The following is a 10,493-nucleotide window of genomic DNA, read 5'->3' on the forward strand; positions in this document are numbered from 1 at the left end:
CTGCATTTCTGTCTGTCTGTCTGTCTGTCTGTCTGTCTGTCTGTCTGTCTGTCTGTCTCACTCTCTTGCTCTCTCTCTCTCACCCAACTGGTCGAGGCAGACGGCCGCCCACCCAGAGTCTGGTTCTGCTCGAGGTTTCTGCCTGTTAAAAGGATGTTTTTCCTCGCCACTGTCGCCAAGTGCTTGCTCATGAGGGAATTGTTGGTTCTCTGTAGATAAAAGAGCTCAGTCTGTACCAGCTCTATATGGAAAGTGTCCTGAGACAACTTCTGTTGTGTTTGGCACTATACAAATAAAATTGAATTGAATTGAATTGAATATGGTTTAACCATCATATAATTTGATAGAGAATAAATATCTGGGACTCCCCACCCATCAGTTAGAACTTAAGAAGTTTCTTGGATAAGAGGTAAAACACTTTCAAATATCTACAACCAAGTCCAGTTTGCCCTGAATTCAACTCATCCTTGGCTAACGGTATGGACACAGATCATCTCCAGACTAACACATTTCCACTGGCTGTCTGCAAACTGTATAACTGAACATTTTAAAATGACTTCACAGCCTTACAGCAGACTACATCAGTGACCTCCTCACAGTTTAAGTTCCTGATAGATCACTGTGTACTGCTGACACTCTCACAGTCTTTGGTGCAGGACTCTCCAATGATGTTGCATTTGGTTGATACACCCCCAGTACACCGTATTTTACCACATGCACACTGGTACTGCCACATGGTTATTTGTCTGATTTGTTCTAAATAAAATGATTATCATTATGCTTAGCATATGTAAAATAGGAACACTTACAGTTTAACTGCTTGTTTAATGTCAAGTGTACATACATTAAAATGTAGTTATTAAAATCTTTGTAAGTTGTTGCAATTTTGACCTATGATAAAGACATTCATTATTTTAGGATTTCTAATATATACACATCACTACAATGCACACGCATGTGTTTAAACTGAACATTACAAAGGATAAATAAACTTGAATTTGCAGTTTCTTCAAATGTTTGTGGAGAGTTGTGTTTACTGATCTGGGAATATGTAAGACTGTAAATCTGAGTAAGATTTATACATGTGTAGATGAATCTGTAAACGTGTGGGGGAAAAAAGTTAATAATAGAAAAAGTACAAAGTTAGTTTCAAAACAGAATTCCTGAGTTCCACCTGAAGTACAGTATGCCCCTCTTTTAGCTGAGTTCTCTGTAACACTTTACAGGATGTATAGCGCAAATCTTCCCAAATTACATGTATAGGAAAATTCCCAGATGGCCATATTCATAAAGCTAAAATGTGCTACAATATAGTGGGATTAAATAATCTAATATATAATTATTAAAAGTTATTACTCCCATGACAAATTTTCCTAATTTTTCATATATCAGCATTATAGCTTTAAAGCTAATCATTGACCAATAGCTAAGCCCAGTTCAATTTACTGATACAATAAAGTTGATGTAATGTCTTGGGTATAGGAATAACAAATCATAGCAACTTTAGAAGTTTTTTGTAACATTATTTAATTCAGTGCTAGCAAGTTAACATTACTTTAGGTGTGCCAACATTTTGTGGATCTTAAAAAACACCTACATGAATTCCACTGGCTATTGATGGTAATGTTTGCCATTACAGGGTAACTTAAGCTTAAGTTATCAATACAGTCAAAGAGGTAGAGTTAAGTGTACTGTACTTTCTATTAGCGTACTATTAGCTACTTTTTGGTGTTTCTAACTAAACTCTAACCTCTTGTTATATGTTTACTTATTGGTAAACATCCACGTTTTTTGTGGGTAAACATCCACTGCATGCTATAATCAGAAACCTTTCAGTGGCAGGCAAGATCAAATTGTGTGGAGTGACCACTCCCCATTAACTCCAAACAACACTATTTATACTTTTAAAAGCACTGGTTAGCCCAATTTAGTGGCAGTGAAACACTGAATAAATTGAAACGCGCCGTTCAATCACTGAGCCTTTCACCTTGGATTTGCTGTTTGTACCTGAAGTGAACAGGTCGCCAGGCAGTCAGGGTTGACACATGAGACAAGCATTCCCTTTAACTTCTCATCTTGTTCCTTTGCACCTAATGGTACGTACTGTACTGGTACACCATTAATACAATAAATTATGCTGTAAATTGGGAAGAATTATGCTGTAAGTTGCGGGACGTATTAGAAAGGGTTTTCAAATTTTCACGTATAAATGTCTGCAAAGCACATGCCCCACAACTGTACCCCTCACAAGAATCTCTTTTACAAAAAGTATAAAAAACAAAAAGGTTAAAGTAAATATTTTACCAATCACATAGCAACCAAAGCTCATCATTTGAATCATTACATTACTTTGTTGATGTCTGTGTTTTCATTTCTTACTTTCTACCATAAAATTAGGTCTACATATAGAGTTAGTATTACTCACTTATATGATGTTCTGTCTCTGGCTGAGATGAGAAAGAGGGAAAGTCTAACTGGTGAGCAGACCAAAAGATGAAGACAACAAGAAGCTTTCCAAAGTTCATGGGGAGGAGCCTGCAGATCACTTCATTACTCTGCTCTTACTCTCAATACTGACTATGACAGACAATAAGCATGCAGAGTTGATCATGAAATGATATTATGTGCTTAGAGGAAAATGTTGCCAAGCTGTACAATGATATCATTGTCCTCTGTGAGTTTTCATGTATTTGTACATTCTACACATGATGCAGAGCCTTTAAAACATAGCTCAGGTAGTTAAATTGCAGGTCTTTGACCTTGATTCTTGGTTACTGTTTAGACAGCTTTGCAGTAACCTTGCCTTTTCTGTTTGTAAGAGTATGTGACTCATCGGTCAATTGCCTGCACACCTTGGTTGATAACAGATTTCATTTTTATAGCAGAGGTGTGGAGGGGTAAATAACCTCTGTGTCACTGAAAGACTGAGGAGGACATATTTGAATCTGCTTGCATCTGTTGTTTGCACTCAAATTATTCTTAATATGAGAAGCAGTGAATGTCACAATAAACAAGTTAAAGCTGATGTGTTAGAGATCATTCAATAGACATTGAAATGCAGACACATGTTCTGTGTTTGTCTACACTGCTAATTTTCTCAACACATCAGTTCTACCTATTAACCAACACAATTCATGCTGTTAACCAGGGCAGTTAATACTGTTAACTAGTCCCGTTCATGCTGTTAACCAGGGAAATTGGGAATTTTTAAAAGTTGTTGTTCCGACCCATGACACTCATCTTTGAACTTGGCCTTCATTTTGATCTCAACTACACACCTGAAAAAAGCCAAAGCTATGAAACAACTTGGCTTTGATCAGTGTATCAAAGAAGAAACTATAGAGAATGGAGCTCCCATTGACCACATGAAAGCAGAGTGTGTCCTGAAATCCTCACAGATGTTGTCAACACCAATTACTCTGACCTTGATCTCAACAGCAGTGATGGTACCTTTGGATTCAACAGTTTCAGCTGTTGTTGGACATTCAATATTCATCACTCATCTAAACCAAAGTAACTGCATGATGATGATGATGATGGTTGTTGTTGTTGTTGTTGTTGTTGTTATTGTTATTATTAATTATAATTATAATAATTATTGTGACTATTATTATTATTGTAGGATGGCACGGTGTCACAAGTGGTAACACTGTCACCTCACAGCTAGAAGGTGTGTCCTCCACCATGCCTTCGGTGCCTGCTGCTCGAGGAAAGGGGTCTTTCTGTGTGGAGTTTGCATGTTCTCCCCGTGTTCACCCAGGGTATCCTCCTTAAATAACCCCCACTAAAAACATGAAGATCACCACCTGACCAATGGTGACGACGGAGAGTTGGGTCCCCGGGCGCCGCTGTCAGCCCACTGCTCCTGGTCTGCCGCGGAGGAAGGACGGACCAAGGATGGGTTAAATGCGGAGAAAGAATTTCATGGAAGCATGTGCATGATGTGTTGTGTTCTTCAAAAAGCATGGAATGTGCATGTGTGATTAATAAAATAAAGTTCTTCTTCTTCTTCTTCTTCTTCTTCTTCTTCTTCTTCATTTGTTTGGGTTTCCACATTTCAAGTTGATTTCTGTACATCACCCCATTTTTCATCTGTCTGTCCTGGTATATTTTATCCCCATTTCAATTTATCTGTAAAGTCATTACCGTTTGCTTTTGCATCAATAAAAAACGCATTTAAGTATGTGTTTATGCATGTAAAGAAACATGGATGTCTATGTATGTGGGTTATTAAGACAGAGGAAAAGGCACTAAAAACGAAGCAGAGGAGATTCTAACTGCTGCAGAAAGGCACAATAGCTGTCCGTTTATAACCCAGCATGCAAACTTGGATTTGTCAGCTGTGGCACTGGTCTTTTAATTGAAGTGCACCGTGCTGGCTTTACACACACTGGCAGAAACTAACACAAACACAGTCCAATGGTGTGGTAAAATGCAATTAATGTAATGTGTTAAGCACACAGAAACAAACAGCAAGCGCAATGATTGAAGTATTCTAGAAAGCAGCGGGACTTGAAATTAACAGGTTGTTAAATTCACAATAATACAGTCAAGCTTACACAACAATGAAGCTTATGACTATTTGCACTTCTGGTTAGATTCTCAGCTGCATTTCATTGTCTCTTTGCTGCAATCTGACAATGACAATAAAATTGAATCTTAATCTAATCTAATCTAAAACACAGTGGTACTCATCTGTCTCTGCCCTGACACGTGCTTCTTGTCAACGGGTTTAATGGCAGACTGGTCCTTTTAAGGTATCAGGGAAAGCAGTGAGAGTTGACTTCATAGAAAGAGAGCGGGTTGTAAAAGTTATACTTCACTTTCTTGAAGAAAACATGTAATCTTCCCTCTGCAGGCAAGGTAAGATCACTGGTTGCATGGATATTTCTCAGAATCCAAATGTGTACAGTGAACACAAGACAGCCTATACGCATGCAGTTTGGGGACTGCTGCCAAGGCTACATGCAAATGTCTACTATAGCAACTTGACACTGCAGCAGAAAGGCAATGTGGTGTGATGTGCATTGATTCTTTTATCCATTTTATTGTTCAGACTTTTGCTTTTACATTGAGGCCTCTCTTAGTTCACCCACATGCAGAGGTCCCAACACAACTCAGGTATACAGGTGCTGGCAGAAGCCGATGGCCTGCAAAGTGACAAGGAACACAAACAGTTGTGCTGTATTGTGGGTCTTATGTACCCACAGCCTACAGTATATGCCTCTGGCATCTTATGAACCCATAAAGGAAATTATAGACAATCTCTTGGAAAAGGAATCATCAGACCCTCTAACAGTACATATTGAGCAACAGTATGGCCAGTACTGAAGCTAAATGACAAATGGCAGCTGATTATTGACTCTGGCAGGCTGGTAACAGGTTCTGTTAGGTCTATTAGGTACCAAAATATGATTGATTGATTACGTTTAGGCATCAAAACTGTTTGGTGAGGTATAGGGAAAGATCGTTCACTTATGGTTTAACTTTGGTGTCTCACGGGACACGAACCCTGGTCTCCTGGGTGAAGGTCAAGTTTGTTTGACCCAACTGCTGAAAATATATTAGAATTGTAAAACTCTGTTCGGTGTTGGTGAACAGCACTGCCATGGTGGATGCACTGAATACACTATTTTATTTATTTACTTCTGTTATAGTGCTTTTCAAGGAACATTTGTTATCATGAGCAGGTTTTGTGATTTTTGCTTGTGTAGCAGTAACCATTCTTGTAAGTGAATTTAATTAATTGTAATGTTAAATAATTGTTGCATTGTGGTACTGTATATACAAGTTATAAAATAAAACCTGAAGAGGACTGCATTTAAACTCTGGTGTAAAAACTCGTAATTGGGAGTACAATTACTCACAGTGACAGGAAGTAAATTCCATATTGTACATTACATAAGTGCCAAAAAAAATGTGTTAGAGTACATTTTTTCATGCCGTGTACTGTATTCTGAGGCTTCAGAGGTAGTTGTTGCTGCTCCCAAATCTCCCACTCTACCACTTTTTCACCCAGATGTCACTTACTCAGTGCCTCCCAGAACTACTCTTGCAGCTTATCAACAATAACCAGTGCAACCCAGATCTGGGTGTGATGTGGATCGATATGTTGGAACACTTTCCAATGTAGTCTGAATGCCAATAAAATACTAAGTGGACATGCAAATGTGGCGATGAGCGGGGATGGTATAGGAAGGTTTTTGTAAATCTGGTTAAATCTGGTAAAACTGACTCTGAATCTGACTGCCAACAAGGCCACCTGGAGAATTTCACCCCAGAAAGTATTTTTAAACCAAAGTCACCCTTAAGGCACGCAGGTATGTTTTACTCAAGGCAGATGAGACACAATTGAACTATTAAAAGAGAGTATGCTTTATTACAAAAAATACCATTTAAAGACAATGATAAAACACCATTCACACTGGGCCAAATAAAGAGGGGAACTAATTTAAAGCTGAGGCTTACCAGGGTGTAGGGGCTAATGATTGGTGTGGAGAAACCCAACCAAATATATAAGCACCCAGACACTCATGACAGTCACACACGCACACACTCTGTGGGGAAACCCAGAACCCAGGGGAGCACAGCATACAAGAAGGGGGTATCCTTCCACCAGATCACCAGCACCACTACCGGACGACAGGTTAAAGGAAAAAAAAGTAATTAGTGGGGTTATACCAACGCCCCTTCTAGAGGTCAGTGCGCCTCCTGTGGTTGGCTGCGGTGTTGCCAATTAGGCATGGAAACCCACAGATCTCTATACTACTACACAAATATAAGTAAGAACACTAACAGGTAAAAGCAACATAAACAAAACAAACAGGACATGGGGAACCTACTGCAAGTCACTCAGAATTGAATGTAAAAAATTATGTATTTGCCTGTCTATGTACCTGAGTTCATTCAAGGTGCAAAATATAATAAATCGCATGTTTAAGTGTGCAAATAACTATAACACTGTGCTGAAGGTTCAGAGAGTTGTTAATCAATATCCAACCAATTAATCCACAGTTGCCATTAAGCTGCTGAGATGTCCAGCTCTGAAAATAGCCAAGCCATGTAGCCATGTAGCTGAGCCATTTCGTCATATTTTCAAACTGAAGCTCAGAGGCAAAATAATCCATCAGGAGCCATATGAGACTAAAATCCACTGTTTCCATCACAAAGCAAATGGTTTTCCACTGGTGGCTGACAGCTAACAGTGGCTGGGTGGAGCATATTATGTAGTTGTGTGTGTGTGTGTGTGTGTGTGTGTGTGTGTGTGTGTGTGTGTGTGTGTGTGTGTGTGTGTGTGTGTGTGTGTGTGTGTGTGTGCGTGTGTTTACAGACTTTGTGCTGATGACACCATCTAGTGGTCAGACATTGCACACTGCACCTTTTTACATGCAGTGGAGTCAGGTTGTCATTCAGTTCATTACATCAACAGATGCAGAGCTGGTGTGCTTACGTGGCATGGCTTTAAAAAAGCAGTAGAAACATGCACAAAGGTCACACTAGAGAACTATAGTATTTATGGTTTATTGAAGATGTCCATGGCTTTGTTTGTGGATCATTGAAGAATAATTATAGTATAGCTTAGATGGATGACAGAATTTAAATATTGTGCATTGGTAATATTGTGTTCAAGTTAGCTAACTGCAGAGAGACATGAGGGGTCAGGTTGAATTTACATTAGTTTAATGCATGTGGTATTTGTCCTTGCTCGAAAGTATAGGTATGTGAGATGCATTCAGTGATGGTTGGCATTTGTATGTATCTATATATGTACTATTTTTATTTCATTTTATTCTGTGTATGTATAACAAGTTTTTTATTTATTTACTTATTTTATGGTAATGCTTCAGTAAAGGAGCATTAAAGTCTCTCCCCCTTTCTTTTTCTCTCCCTGAAAACAAGCAGAGAGAGAATGAAGGTGTTCATCAATAAATGCAGACAACGTGTAGTTAACTGAAAGTGATGGTCCATGTGCAGTTGTTTCAGTGCACATTGTGCCAAGTTGGACATTTATTCTGTTGTTTCAGTGCAGGTTGTGGCACTAAAACTTTGCTAATCTGGACATTTGAATCTATTGTATTTGGGGTTTTGTAGCTAGATGAAGTTCTGTTAATTTTGTAAAAAAAAAAATAAAATCATAGCTGTCTTCCCTTGTATCAAAATCCATGACCTTTTTAAAAACAAACTGAGAATTTATTTTAAATTCAAAATCACTGCAAACATGGAAAACATGTGAAGGAAATTATTTGTATATTATCAGTGCTGTGGACAGAGCCGATATTGTGCAGCTTGTGCTATGCATTCAGGAAGTTAGCAGTGTAAATACAGCTGTAAGGAGCCAGAGACTAACAGCAAATTGCAAAAGCGCATCTAGTATACCCTGTTGAGATGTTCCCTTCTATGATAACATCCCCAGCATACATCTTCAATTGGGCTGATCACCAGACAGTGGCTTCTCACGATTCCGGTCTTGGTTGCTGCCTTAGTCAAAATACTTCAAGCCTATTCCACAAACAAGTCCTGAAGATATGAGGCCAGCTTCATCATGACATGATTAATCATCAGGTTATGGCCATTTACCCACTAAACCATGCCACTTACAAAATGTTTTGGTTAATGACAGCCATGTTTTTCAACTGGACTTGCTCATTTATGATAGAAATGTGTGTCTAAGTCCTGTAATGCCACTGTCGCCAAGTGCTTGCTCATGGGGGAATTGTTGGTTCCCTGTAGATAAAAGAGCTTGGTCTGTACCAGCTCTATATGGAAAGTGTCCTGAGACATCTTCTATTGTGATTTGGCGCTATACAAATAAAATTGAATTTAATTGAATTAATACTGTAATACCTATTTTGGTGCTGACAGAGTCACAATCAAGTAGTAATGGTAAAAAAGTTTTATTCATATTATTGATAAAAATCAAAATGTCGGAAACACCATATGGCAGATTTCTATGGCCTATGAGGCTGCTATGTAGAGCACATTGAGCTGAGCTCATCTGTCCAATTTCAAGACAATTGGGCTTCTGGTGTGAGGGGCCCTGCCTTTTTGAGAAGCACTTGCACATCATTTCCAGTTACTGCCCTGCCATATAAATATGGTCTATTTACCATTTGCAGTCCATAAAGTAGAGACAAATGATGCAGCAAATCAGTGATCATAAAAGCTTGATCTAAACAGAAAGTTGGGTTTATTGAATTTCCATAAGTTCTTAGTATGTGTGGCCTGCGGATAATTTTGTGAACTGCATTAATAACTATTAATAACTGCATGTGCATTTTAGTGATTTTGGCTAGTCTTATGTTGCATTGTTAGGTAAATAATAACTGAATGGTTTTGAAAATATTGTAGGATCATGATTTATTCAAATTTCAGGAGATTATCAGCCTCACGTAATTACTTTGAAAGACCAGCAGGGGTCAGTGTTCTGGATTCATCTTCCATTGCATACTTGAACATCACACCTGAGACAATGAAAATATTGGTGAGTCTTCCTGCTTTGTCAAGCCTTTCAATAAATTAACTAATAAAATGAAAATAACTGTAGCTGGAAAACAAATTTAATGAAGAAGCGGCAAGGAAATTCAGGGATAAGTAACTGGATCTTAAGGTTTCTGCTTATGATACTGTTAAAGAAGTCTAGCTTAGCTCAGGCTACTGTAAAGTTAGTTAGCTTTTAGCTTAACTATTTATTGCAGAGGCATGGTCTTTTGGTCAAGTAACTGTACTCAAGTAACTTTGTGACAGGATACTTTATTTCAGAGTGATTTTATTCATTTCATTAACAATGCAGCAGTGTGAAATGCTTTCACTAGCCATTATCATTACTCAGTACAGGAGGAGTACTCCCTCCTTGGCACAGGATGTCCCCCCACGGTCAGTGATGTCTGAGGTCAGGGCAGTAAGGCGATGGTGGTGCCACCGTATGTGGCTGAGCACGGTCCTTGGAGCATCATGGTGATGGAGGTTGAAAATGACCAAAGGGTGGGCCAGGACCTGAGGCTTCCTCAGTGGAGACCCATGAATGGCAGAATACTAACAACACTCTACCAGGGAATTCTCATCTTCAGGGATCAGAAGTTGCCTCTGACACCTCATGAACACTGACAGAAGCCACCCCTCCACTGACTCGGTCACTCAAATTTTGGTTTAAAGGTACGTTTCATATTGCATTGCATCATGCATAGATATACTTACCACATGCAGATACACAAATATATTTAGCTTACATCAAAGCAGTATTACAATTTCTATATCCACATTTTCTTTTACCATCTTGATACACCTGCAAGCTCTCTCTCTCTCTCTCTCTCTCTCTCTCTCTCTCTCTCTCTCTCTCTCTCTCTGTACGGTCTGTACCAGCTCTACATGGAAAATGTCCTGATTTGGCGCTTTATAAATATAACTGAATTTGACTAATACGTATAGTTTGAAAAAAGTAGGGTAAGTGTACCCAAAATGCCCATCTTTCTTTATACAGGGAATTTTTCAAGAGA

The sequence above is a fragment of the Chaetodon trifascialis genome, chromosome 1, assembly GCF_039877785.1.
Source record: "Chaetodon trifascialis isolate fChaTrf1 chromosome 1, fChaTrf1.hap1, whole genome shotgun sequence".
Taxonomy (NCBI): domain Eukaryota; kingdom Metazoa; phylum Chordata; class Actinopteri; order Chaetodontiformes; family Chaetodontidae; genus Chaetodon; species Chaetodon trifascialis.